Source organism: Cyprinus carpio, unplaced genomic scaffold (assembly GCF_018340385.1).
Source record: "Cyprinus carpio isolate SPL01 unplaced genomic scaffold, ASM1834038v1 S000006661, whole genome shotgun sequence".
Taxonomy (NCBI): domain Eukaryota; kingdom Metazoa; phylum Chordata; class Actinopteri; order Cypriniformes; family Cyprinidae; genus Cyprinus; species Cyprinus carpio.
In genome coordinates this window covers 33,520-47,410 of record NW_024879285.1, presented here as the reverse complement: position 1 = coordinate 47,410, position 13,891 = coordinate 33,520, and positions in this window count along the sequence as shown.

The following is a 13,891-nucleotide window of genomic DNA, read 5'->3' as shown; positions in this document are numbered from 1 at the left end:
AAACAGATAAACGCTTCCGACCTGCCAGTAATGTCAGAAGGGGGAGAATTGCAAAAGGTGTGCTTCGAGGAGTGAGCACAGAGTACTATGAGAGGCTTAAAAACACACCTGTTGAAGAACTGCTTGCTGGAAACATCACTCATAGCCTCAATAAAAACATCCTCAAAGTGATTTCACATGAAATAAAAAAAAACATCCTATACTAGACACTAACCTTGCCAGGTTAAGGAAGAGATGCTCCACCGCTGCCAGTCTGTGAAATGCTTTCTAGTGAACATTCCATTCCACCGATCACATTCTGGTTGATGCAGTTTCTGTTGAGGCTTTCAAAATACACAAGCACCAACATTCATCAGATTGAGACTGACCACAGCTGGGCTATTATGCAGACAGTACTTTTAGTCTTCAATAAAGAAAGTGTGCCTGCACATCTGGAACGAGCCTTTGCCATCTGCCAAAACCAAAAAACCTGTGTTGCACCTGTGTTCAGCCCAAGTTATCAAATCTGTATCAATCACATTTAAAAAAAAAAAAGACAGCAGATGAGGGTCTGAAAAAACTTGCTACCTATGTTTTTGCCAGGTTGCAAAATTCTGTCTCAAAAGAAGCTCTTGCTATTTTTAGGTACCTGTGTATGGTTTTGCTTGCAAAACATGCCAGCAAGAGTGTGGCAAAAAGTCTCACCTTTTTGGAGAATCTTATCATGGACAAAGATGCCACTGTGGAACACATCTTTGAAGATGAGGTCCAAGACAAGTGGGAGATAGACAAGACCACATTAAAAACAATTGTAGGCTGCTCCCCGTTCACCAAAGTCTTCATGAAAGTGAACAGTGATGTCATATCTGTCCTAAAAGAGGCGAAATGGCAACACAGTGATGACAATCCTTATTACTGTCCTGATATGATTGGATACCTTATGGACAATTATATGGCCATATACCCACTTTGGAGTGGGGATCTACTGAAATCTCAAAATATATTTCAGTGACAAGGCAGAGGCACTTTCTTCCCCTCCAAACAGCAACACTAGAGACACTAACTGTCACGTTGAAAAATGGTTTGGGATCGAAAAACTTCCATACTTTCCAGACACAAACATCTCAGGCCAGCAGAGTTCTTTAGGATTATGTATGGATCTTTAAAGGGGAGATATTTTGAGTACATTCTATGGAATAACCTTCCCGAAGAAGGCCACCATCCAACATGATCTTTGCAGAGGAGCACTGGGCTAAAAGAGAAGGCAAAAGACACAAAGTCAGACACACAAAAAAAAAATCTCACTTTTACAGTGAACCACCTGAAATCCCAAAACCAAAAATGGCAAAAACAGCACCTACCATTTTCAGTGATCCTGCTGTTCAAAAAGTTGGCCCTGAAAAAAAAAAAAAAGTTAAAATGTTCTTTAGTGACTTTGCGCCTAATATAATTTTTTAACATGTCACATTCCCAAATGGAAATACAAATATCGAACTACAAAAAAGACAGCAATTCAAGGTACAGAAAAAGTAGATGTCTCTGAAGCAGGCATTGCTCAAGAGGTAATTAAAGTGTGAGATTTAAAAATAGTTTTGCAATTATTGTGCATCTAACAAATAACATTTTTTCAAGGTCAAAACTCCTCTACAAAGTGACATTCCCAAATCTGAAACCAAGTTTAAAAAGACTCCACTAAAAAAGGCTACTGAAACAAAACACAAAAAATATGTTTCAGTAGAACATGTTTCTGAAGAGGTAAATATTTACAGTAAATACAATTTTGCAGTACTTAAGCTTCTACTGACAGAACTTTTACAGGTCCAAACACTCTGGGAATGTGAAGCCAGCGAACAGATTGTTGCTGTTATTAAGGCTGACCAGTACAAATTCGACAGCATTTTACGGCACACAGAGTTTTTGACTCTCCAACCACATGAGACATTATGTGGAGAAGTAAGTGCAGTGTTGCATTAATTGTAAACCCAAGCCTATCATTTTAATCTCCGATATTAATCATTTTTAATTCTGAGTATGGGTTGCCATAAGTTGCCATCACATCACTCACTCATACTTTTAGATCCACTCCAAAAAATCTAAAAAACCATATCACATTAGCAATCTTAATATAATCTCATTATATTATATTATGATTTTTTACAAATAATTTTCTTTCACTTGAGAAATTTGAACAAACCTTAGCATTGCTGTACTGTGAAATTATTAAGGTCATGGAGAGTTACATTCGGTCAGTCTTAAACAAGTTTGACAGGTCTGGGAACTTGTACCAACTCAACCACTATACCACTTGTGTGATATTGCATGGACAGAGAGACCAAGTGGCTAGACAGGGTTTGAAAGATATAAGTATATTTAAAAAAAAAATAATATATTCTGAAATACGGTAGTATGTTTGATGTACTTTTTAAATAATATGAACTCATGAATTTATTGTTATACAGGTTAATTTTGAGTTGTTTGGTGGAATCATTTAATTTGTCAATATAAGAAGCAACCACTGGATGTTTGTGGTAAACACTACAAATTCATATTAAAAACATTTTTTAAATCAATATTTCATTTTAACAGAAGATACTGGCATATAAAAATGTCAACAAGATGTTTAAATGAATATTCAGTTGGATGGCTTGTGTTGTGTTGTGTAGTACCTGCATGTTCTGTCCAAACAAATTTTTGTTGTGGATCCAGCAAGTGCTGAAACCGATGTTTAGACGCTGATGAAAGCATCCCAAAAATTCCAGTAAGTCTTTTTTCATCACATTAATGAATAAAATGAGAAATTAGAACAATTTCACAGGATGTCTGCATGAAACTGTTGTCCAACAGACAGTACTTCAGAATGAGGTTGAATCAGCTAGGAAAAGAACAACTGGTCAATATTCATTGGAAAACTGGCCAAATAGAGCACACAGTTCAACAAGATGCAACCAGCTGTGGAGTGTTTGTCCTACAGGTATTTTTAAAGATCTACTACTAGTATAATACATATGATACAAGGCCATGTTATTGGGGGGCCCAGTGTAAATTTTTTAATGAAAATGCATTTTATTTAATACAATTAATTTTACTTTTTTCAATTATACCAAAATTATGAAGCTGAACACAGTCTTTAGTACTTTTAATTTAGGCATACTGTCAGCCCAATTAACAATCTATTATTAGCTTTCTCTCTCTTCTGGGTTTGTCTAACAAAATTAAAGGTAAGCATGTTTATCTTATTTTTATTTATTTATTTATTTTTAATTTACAAAAGCTTTATTTACAAAAAATCTACAATTACATAGCCTCAAGTAACAAGTGAAATATCAAGTTGCAACTCAATACAATTCAATAAAGTGTAAAAATGAGTCTTCAAGAAATGGCACACAGAGCATCATAAAGCACCAAATATTTTCCCAAGAAAGCAGATCATCAATACATGTATAGTAATAAAAACTTATTTAAAATCTAGATTGGCACCAGGATAAAAAAAAAAAAAAAACAAGCAACAAAATTTTGTACTGTATATCCTGTTCAATTTTCTTTCCTGCTGCTCAAATAGATGCCCATTTTTGGTCGTCCCGCCACCAAAATAAGCATTTGATAAACAGATTTTTTTTCTTAGAAACATATTTGCTACCTAAAATTCAATTGCAAAATTTAGCACTTTCTTAAAAACATCCTTTAAAACAGAAAACAGTAGTTTAACCACAGCTTAATATAGCACAAAAAGGACACTTATTATTTAAAGAAGTAAAAGCATTTACTGCAATAACACCATGAACAATTCTTCATTGTAAATCTCCTGTCTTTTTGGTCAACAGTGGTTTGGGAAAAATAAATAAATGCAAAGATTTTGAAAGAGCAAGTGAACACACACAAAAAAAAAAACGTTCTGTGTGAACAGCAACTTACCTGTCACAACACTGAGTTTTCTTAAGGTTACCTTGCAGTCTTCTGTTGTTGGTAAATGCTCCAGAGCTGTTTCTTTGCCTTAAGTGATTTGATATTGTTGAGAGAGAGAGAGAGAGAGAAATAATCAGCAAAGCATATTGGGTATATTAAAAAAATCTTACATACAATTTATTTGATCATATAGGCTACTCACCCTTATGCAATAGATGTGTATGACTTTCTTCATTGAAAACAAATGTAGATTTGAAGAATTTTCTCTTTGTCTGTCCAAACAATGTGAATGCATAAAAACATCCAAAAAAGTTCCAAAAGCACACAATCAGTTGTTGTTGTTTTTTTTTGTTGTTTTTTTTGTCCTTTTCTGAAGATGGCAAAGGAAAGGAAACAGTGAAGCACTTTCCTAACATTCCACAACATTTCAGTATCAATCCTTCTGGGGACCATATAAGCAACCTAAGAAGACAAATGTCAGAAGAAATACTCTTAATAATAACTAATACCTAATAATACTATACTTTTTTTTTTTTATAATTTTTTAAGTATTCACTAAGTTTTCATTTCAATATTAGAATCCAAAGGGGAGGTCTGCAGTACCTGCGGCCTGAAAGATCTCCCCAAACCAACAGATGCTGTTATTGGGTAAATATGAACAGGTGAACTTGTTCATCACCACAGACACACACAGCCTTGAACCTAAACTGAGTGTTGTAAATAAGCTGAGTCTACTCAAATTATTGGAGGACAGTAGTTTTACCAATTTGTTAATTTTACCAAAGTAATGGTGTAAATGGTGAGAACAACTTTTTTTGAAGTTCACCAATTTTGGTTTTTTCCATTGGCACTTAGCTAAAATTTGCCAAATTCTTTTTACATTTAGGCTACTTATCCGGACAAACAATAACAATTAAAACCAGGTTACTGCTTCCAAACAACAATGAATTTCATAGCTTAACTTGAATAAAACAGTCATTGATTGATTTGACAGCATAGAAACCATATTTCATTAATGTTTTAAACATTTTTCAGTGTTCAAATACAAACGTTATACGTTATTTCAAACAAGTTATTACCTCGGTCGTACAAGGACGTGCAGAGGGTTCCACAGAGGTAGTGGCCCACTAGGGTGTTGCATAGACTACTGAATAGTCGAGTCGAGTGATCGACTACTTCAACCACTAGTCAGCGCTGTCGTAAACAATCGTCTACTCAAGCATGCATTAACCATAATGCATGCACAGTTTTTGCAAGTACTATGTGAATTTTAGGATTACCATATTGCGTGTAGCTGTTACTTCTATGACTTTATCTATGTTGCATATAAAATTAAAATAAGATAATGTAATAATTAGGGGTGTGCCCGAAGTCGAATACCTTATTCGGAAAGGCACGGAATAATGGCTTCAACAACGAATACTGGACAAGGAATAATTCTGCCTGAATATTCGCTGAAGCTGGAACAGTCTGGTGTTTGCTAGATAACAACTTGAGTCATGGGATCAGCGCAAATCGTATCACAGACCTCTAAAGTCATGAGTGTGAAGTGAATGAATGTAAACTTTATGAGTGAAAAGAACGCAAATTAAACACCGCATTTCTGTTGCCTCTCCGTGCATCTCTCATAAATATAGCCAAGAAAAATAAAAACCACAAAAAAAAATAAAACACATTCTATTATTTGTATATATTTAAAAAGTAGCAATGATTTAAACCTTAGGCTAGCGATATGATATGAATAAATGTAATAAGCACGAGCGCCGCTCACCAAGTCAAACAGCAGAGTTGTGCGGTCTCAGTCTCTCAAAAAACCAACCGTTCTCTCTCGAGAGTAGGTAATAATCAAACTTAGATAAAGATATGTTCTACTTGGCCTACATGTTTTGCATCTTTATCTTTTGCTGTTGGTTTGCGCGGCCACACTGGACATTTGTTTAGTGGAAGTTAAAAAAAAGACAGCGCTTAAAAAGATTTCTGCGTAAATGAAATGTTGAATTAATTCAGTCGCGTTTCAGATGTATCACTAAAACTTTTGTCATGACATCTCGCTGCTTGTATGTAACTATATTTTTTAGAAATTAATAATTATTTTACGTTAAATCACGGCATACTTGTTCAGTGATAACTATGAAAAAGATCTTTGCAAGTAACTGTACTACGTTCCACGCGTTGTTCTCCGGTGCAGATACGAATAATTTTTGTGATTGTTATAGATAAAAATACAGATACCCATACTGGTTGTTACATGAAAATTTAAATATGGTAATTGTCATATATTAAGTTTTAACCAATTTACATATGGAATTGTTGCAGTAGGCTATGAATTTGAATCGTTTATTTGGATAAGAACTAGTTATGTCTTTTTCTTTTACAGTAGCATGAAACCGATTAGTCTAGTAAATCCGAGTATTTGTTTAAATAGAATCGACTAGTAGAACGCAGTAGTCCGGCACCCATATTATGGCACACACACGTTACCGGTCCACCATTTTGTGGTATTCGTGAACTAACTTGGAATTAATATTCAGCAATTAAATTGAACATGTTGCCTAAGAGTAAATTGACACACTGTTTACCCGTAATGCAATTTTTCTTTGATGCCCAGTTTTTTCAGAGTGCTAGTCAATTCACATACCTTTCAACACGATTAGCTGTTGTTTCAATTGAATAGGCATATAAACGTAGGTCTAGCTGTCTTGCGTTTCTCGATCGGTTTGATTGCTTTTTCTGGTCAGTCAAGGCAGTCGCAAACCCTTATGTAGCATATTTAGAGTATCATGCGTTTGGTCCGGTGTGGCAACAATGAACAGGAGCAGCTTTGATGCTATTTATGTATTGACCTACGATGTATTATTGTTGAAAATTGTTTGTGAAGGTAACTTTTCCTTCATTCATTAAAAAAAAAAAAAAAAGACAGTGATTTGGCCCCTGCGTTAGTAAATAGTTTTACCGACAGCAAAATAGCGTCAATTTTTGCAATGAACGATAGAATAAAATGTATTAAGAAAAAGTGTGTTTAAGGGGACAAAAGCATACACAGTTTAACGTCTACCTACACGATTTTTTGCCTGTCTCTTGGGTTTACTTTCATCGCCGTCTTCAACAGGGACTAAATCACAGAGATCGAGGTAGCTCAGACTAACTGTTAGGCTACTGTGTTTACCACCGCCCTTCTGTTTGTATCAATCACGGCTGAGATTCCCAAAAGCTTCGTTTAGCCTAGCAGAGTTCGTAAAAACGACGCGTTATCGACTGATTACAAATATTACTGTCTGTTTCCCAAAAGCATCTAAACACTTAATGTAGCACTTGAAAATCATCGTAGGAGTGCTCTGGAGTGATCGTAAAAGCCATAAGTGCAATCATAAGAGACAGTTTCGCTATATTTATGCGGCTCCACCCTGCAGTACAAATCGTCAGGATTACCCTTTAAACTTGATTCCAGTGCAATGTGAGTATTACTAATGAATTTGATTGTGCGTTATTGTCCCGTTATGACTCGTTTTCATCTCCGTTAATTTAGTTTTTATTAATTTATCCTGGAAATACAGTTAACAGGGCAGCAAAAATAGAAATACATCCTTGTAAATTTACAAGCCTGAAAAAAAAAACATATAAAGAAGTAATGTAGGAGAATGCTTCAAAGACTGGGAGAAAATCTGTCCAATGACTTGCTGAAGTGCACGAAACCCGCTATGTATTACGACCCGGAAAGACGTCGCTCTCTCGCTCTCTCTCTCTCTGTACTATATAAAAGCGTCCATTATCTAATATTATGGAAAAGTATAATATTATAACGCTACAATAGAATATAATATTGTATTGTATTAGAGTGATTTTTTCCAAGCTTGTCTCTCTGACACGCCGCATTAGTTTAACATTTCAATTACCGATCAGTCAAAAAAAAAAAGAAAAGCCTACTACAAATTACGAACCATTCAGAAGGTGACATTTCAGCAATTGATAACCGGATGGCGACTCCTCGTAGCTCTTAAAGCACCAGCTACGTGAATTGCTTTACGTGCCATTGTTTTTGGGAAAACGCACGGATACACACCTACGAACGATCGCAAGTACTCGTGAAAACGCTCGTGAAGCGCTAAGATCAAATCGTTATCGGGAAACCCGGCTCAGCGCTGTTGTCAGGCGGAACTTCAGTACATACCCAAATCAATTAACGGAAAAGGACCAAGAATATAAATACATTTATATTTTTAGTTCTTAAAATAAACTAAACATATGTTTTTTAATGCCAAAACATGGTATTTTTAAGCATAGTAAATAATACCCTTGAGTTATGAGATTGTAACTTGTGCTTATTAATGACAACATTAGGGTTTACAGTGTATAAAATAGGTAGGTCCACTAATTATACAACAGTTTGTTATGTGTGTTGTTCCTCTTAAACACATGTTTTTTCATCATGTATGGCCAATCATTTTATTTAAAACTGTATTTACATTTGTTCAATGCAGGTACAGTGTGAGATTGTGCAAGGTGGTTCCAAACTAGGATGTTTTTTTTAAGACTGCTTTCTCCGTCTGAGCGAGGAAGTTGACATGATTATGTTCAGTTGGTGCAGTACAGCAATTAAAGAATAAAGAAGCCATTAACAGGTAAAGAAAATTATATCGTTTTCCTAAAGCAGCCTATTGAAAGTTTTCTGTTTTCCAGATGTTTCAGTTTTGTAGTCCTAAACTTTGACGCAACGCACATTTGTCAGCTGTATGCTACTATAAATAAGTTATAGTGTCTCAAGTCATCGTAAAACAGTAATTATGTTTTCCCTTCAACACCTTTGTGGGAGACATTTACAAACTATATAAATATTATATTAACGAATGTGGAGATTAATTCTTATCTTGTGTGGCAGATGGGCGTTTTGTGTGCTTGAAAAAATATGTAGCTTATCTTTGTTCATTACATTTTTTGTTCTTTCTATAATTTTTCTTTCGCTTCAGAGATTCCAAAGGTAATTGAAAAAAACAGACATGATTTGTAGAACCTTGTTCATAATTATAAAAACTAGATAGACGTTTTTTTAGTAGTTATTTATTTATGTTTATTACCTAACCTTGTAATTGGTACCGAATTGGCTCATGGCCACCAAACAATTTTTTTTAGCCCCCTTTTTTGGCAGATGTCAAAGCAGACGACCATGAAACTCCACCATGGATGACTACTCTGTTTGTCTTATTTCCATTTATGAATTTTCATTTGGCTTTGATACACAGGCTAATTCTAAATGTGTTTAATGTAATTGTGTTTTGTTAAAAAATAATCTAATGAATAAGGTAATTTTAGCTCTAATTGTTATTTATTTGTTGCTCCAAATATATAGCAAAGAATACAAAAAGCAAATATAAAGCATATAACCATTACCTCTTCACACAAGTGGCTATAAACATCTTGAGGGTTTAGTGTACTTGAGCCTTTTCCTATGTTTGGATAAATGTGTAGGCTTAATTTTAAATGCAATACTGGTAAAAATACACATTTGAAAACAAAAATCGAAAAGTGTAACTTCAATTCTGTGTAAAAAAGCAGTTCCAGCAGTTACTGTTTTGAAAACACAAACATTTTTCCAAATTCCAAGTCATGTAAGATGTACGTCAGGTGTGTGTGAGGATATTACAGCTGGTGTGACATCATCGGGTCACATGACCAGGAAGTTTTGTATATAGATTTGTATATTTGAAAAAAATAATAAAAAATGCACAAAATATATATTTTTTACATCTAAGTTGTGTATACATTGTAGGTGATTTGAGCTCTTTCGGGAAAAAAACCCACAACGTTATACATTGATTTATTTCATTAAGACATTCTGTTTACTTACATATTTATTAACGTCTTTCTGTGGCCCTTAATGAAAAACATTGTGTTGTAGGCATGGCCGGTGTCCTGACATTTTATCCTACCCGTCAGATTTTCCTACCAGGTTAATGTCGCGTCCTTTTTCTCATGCTGAACAACAATATTTAATGTATCTGCATCACTGTAACGGTAGGTTTTAATCGGTAGAAAAAAAATATTTATTGTTGGATTCCTGTAGCTGTATCCCTTCTAGCTACAACCGCGAAAATAACACATAATTACTGTATTTGCATTACTGTAAGGGTAGATTAAGGGTTGTGGTACGTGTAGACGTTAATAAACGAATGGGAGGTAGCAAAATCTGACAAGGGTAGGACAAATCGACAGAACACCGGACTTACCATTGGGCTTGAGTGGGCTGCAGCCCATGGGCCCCACACGCCATTCAGAACCGCCGTTGCCCGTTACTGTTTGTTTGATTTGTTCGTTATACGCCATTCAGAATTCAGAAATTATAAGCCACATTTCCACTGCCCACGGAACGCGAGATCTAAACGGGCCAGCCGAGGCTACTACAGCTTACAACTACGACCTTCGAGTTCACAATCAAACAGTATAAACTGGTATTTATGATTATTTCACATAGAAGGACACTGAATCGCGTCTGCACCAGTTGGTTTGTTATCACATGGCTACTTCAGCTCCATTAAGCCTTTAGCCCCGAAAAGCGCAAATTTATAAAAAAAACAAAAAATCCCAAAATTTCAAAACCCAATTCTTTACAGAGGGTGATTTTATATTAATATATTAATGTTCCACTAAATTATGCGATCATCTGATGAGTTTTGAGCGCTCTTTCTTGTCTTAGTGCCATTACACATAGTGGGGAAGATATATCATTAAAATGATTTTAAATAAAAAAATAAATAATGAGTTTCTGTTTTTATAACATAGCTATGCCTATGATATAGGACACAAACAAGTCCGTTTTTTATATATATAGGCCTATCTGCAAGATCGCAAATGTACAGTAAACAACAACTTACAGAATTCCGTTTTGCTATGTCAGAAAGAAAATAGAACAAACAGCAGAACCGCTGCATCTCCAAACAAGTGTTTTGTTCCTCATGGTTACACGGACCAGTAAATGATTCAAAGTAGTCGTTTGCAAAGTTAAATGAATCAGCTTTTTAAAACGAATTGGTTGATTCAATTCAATCATTAAGACAGTCAGTTGCTGCCACCTACTGACGGTTGTAGTTTCATATTTATAAAAAGTAGCTTATTTTATATTTGTAATATTTATACATTAAAACTTTACATTTATGCACAATCCATCTATGAATTTTGTTGATCGTGATTTAATTTGATTGTTAATAGCCAGCAAGTCTTTTTATTTGATTGAATTTATTGATTAAATAAGAACCACACAAAAGAACACACAGATATGACAATAACTTTTATAATACTAATAAGCCAACATCTCTTTCTTTTTTTTTTGTTTTTTTTTTGTTTTTTTTTTTTGTTTTTTTTTGCTCAAAGTTATTTCAGGGTTTTGATCTCTCAGCTGAGAGAACACATCCTATTTATTATATTATAATGAATATTTAATATGACATTTGAACTTTGACTATAGCCTAGACATGTTGCATATTAATTGTACTGTTTATAAACCTCAAAGCATGTTTGTACATTTTGTGTTACTCCATAATGATTTTCCTATTTGAGGGCATTTGTATTGTAGGTATAGGGCCCAAACATAACTCAAGCCCAGGGGCCCCCCCCCCCTAAGTCCTGGCACAAGGCCCCTGGTTGTAGGACACCAAACAGTCGCACGTCCTTTGTCGGATTACAACTTTAAATGCAGGTACAGTCGAGGCCAAAAAATATTGGCCCCCTTGGTAAATATGATCAAAAAGTACTTTGTGAAAATTCATCTGCATTGTTAATCCTTTTGGTCCTTTTATTTAAAAAATTCACACTAAATGTATCCTTCCCCTTTTGGCTAGTAAGAATTTAAAATGGAGGGGAAATATCATTATGAAATGAATGTTTTTTTCTCTAATACACATTGGCCACAATTAATGGCCCCCTTTTATTCAATACTTTTGAAACCTCCATTTGCCAATTTAACAGCTCTAAATGTTCTATAATAATGCCTGATGAGGTTAGAGAACACCTGACAAGAGATCAGAGACCATTCCCTTCATCCAGAATCACTCCAGACCCTTCAGATTCCCAGCTCCATGTATGGTGCTTCCTCTCTTCAGTTCTCCTCTCATTTTCTGTAGGGTTCAGGTCAGAGGACTGGAATGGCTATAGCAGAAGCTTGGTTTTGAGCTCAGTGACCCATTTCTGTGTTGTTTTTGAGGTTTATGTTTAGATTATTGTACGGTTGGAAGATCCAAACATGGTCCATTATAAGATTTCTAACAGAGTCAGTCACTTACTGATTTTTTATCTGTTGGTATTTGATAGAATCCATGATGCCATGTATCTAGACAAGATGTCCAGGACCTCCAGCAGAAATATAGGCCCACAACATCAAAAATACAGCAGTATATTTCATTGTACACATGGGATACTTTTTATCTCTGTGTTCACCAAACCCATCTTGAGTGTTTGCTGCTAAAAAGCTCATTTTTTTAGTTTCATCTGATCATAGAAGCCAGTCCCATTTAAAGTTCCAGTCATGGCTGATAACTGAATATGCTTTAGTTTGTTTTTGAATGAGCTAGGATAATTTTTCTTGTAACCCTCCCAAACAACATGTGGTGATGTAGGTTCTGTTTGACAATTTTTTTTAAAGGTTTTCTGAACCAGAGACTCAACTATTTTGTGCAATTCTCCAGCTGTGGTCCTTGGAGAGTCTTTAGCTACTCAAACTCTCCTTCTCACCGTGCATTAGGACGATATAGACACACATCCTCTTCCAGGCAGTTTTGTAACATTTTCTGTTGATTGGAAATTCTTAATTATTGCCCTGATGGTGGACATGGGAATTATTCACTGCTCTAGTTCTTTTTCTTAAAGCCACTTCACCAATTTGTGAAGCTCAATTATCTTTTGCTGCACATCAGAAATATATTCTTTGGTTTTTCTCATTGTTATGATGGATGATTAAGGGAATTTGGGCTTTGTTTTCCCTCCTATTTATATTTCTGTGAAACAGGAAGCCAGAGCTGGATGATTTCATGTTTATAATCATGTTGGAGTGCTCAAAATTGTGAATATGAATGGGAATATACTTCAGAAATATTTTACTCATAAGAATTTATAGGGGGGCCAATAATTGTGACCAACGAGTATTTGAGGAAAACATTCATTTCATAATGATATTTGCCCTCCGTTTTAAATTCTTACTATCCAATGAAAGGATACATTTTTGTGATTTTTTAAAATAAAAGACCAAAAGGATTAACAATGCAGATGAATTTTCACAGCCTTTTTTGATCATATTTACCAAGGGGGCCAATATTTTTGGCCTCGACTGTATATATGTAGACAGGTTTGCAACCCGGACTTTTTAGGCAGTTAAGCATAAAAATAAAATTGAAAAAAAAAAAAAATACAAAATAGAGCATGGTACAGCTCAATGTTCAGTGGCAGCGGTCACAGCTGAACAGTGCTCTGTTTGACCAGTCCGAGTCCTTCAGATGCATCCTTTCATATAGTTAGCAAAAATTTGTTAATATTCTGACAATAAATGTTGTTACTTTCATTTTCAGAATAATCAGAGGTGGACTGTAAGGAAGTACATTCGTTAAGTATTCTCGAACAAATATGAAGTACTAAGTTTTCTCTTTTTTTTTCTCACAGGACAGCAGCACTACAAAAATATGATCTTTTACAACATGATGCAATGTTGTAGATTAAACTAGCCAACAGTATATTTAGTAGGCAACTTTAAATTTAATAACCTTGAACATATTCAGAAGTAAAATGCAACATACACATCAGTGCAGCAGTAATATTAATGCAAAACCATTCTGATTAATTATTTTTTTCAGAACAATACTGTATACCTTTACTTTTACTCTCAATACCTTAAGTATTACAGTATGCAAGATAACACTTTTGCTTAAAGGATAGTTCAGCCAAAAATACAAACCCGATTCCAAAAAAGTTGGGACGCTGTACAAGTTGTGAATAAAACAGAATGCAACGATGTGGAAGTTTCAAATTTCAA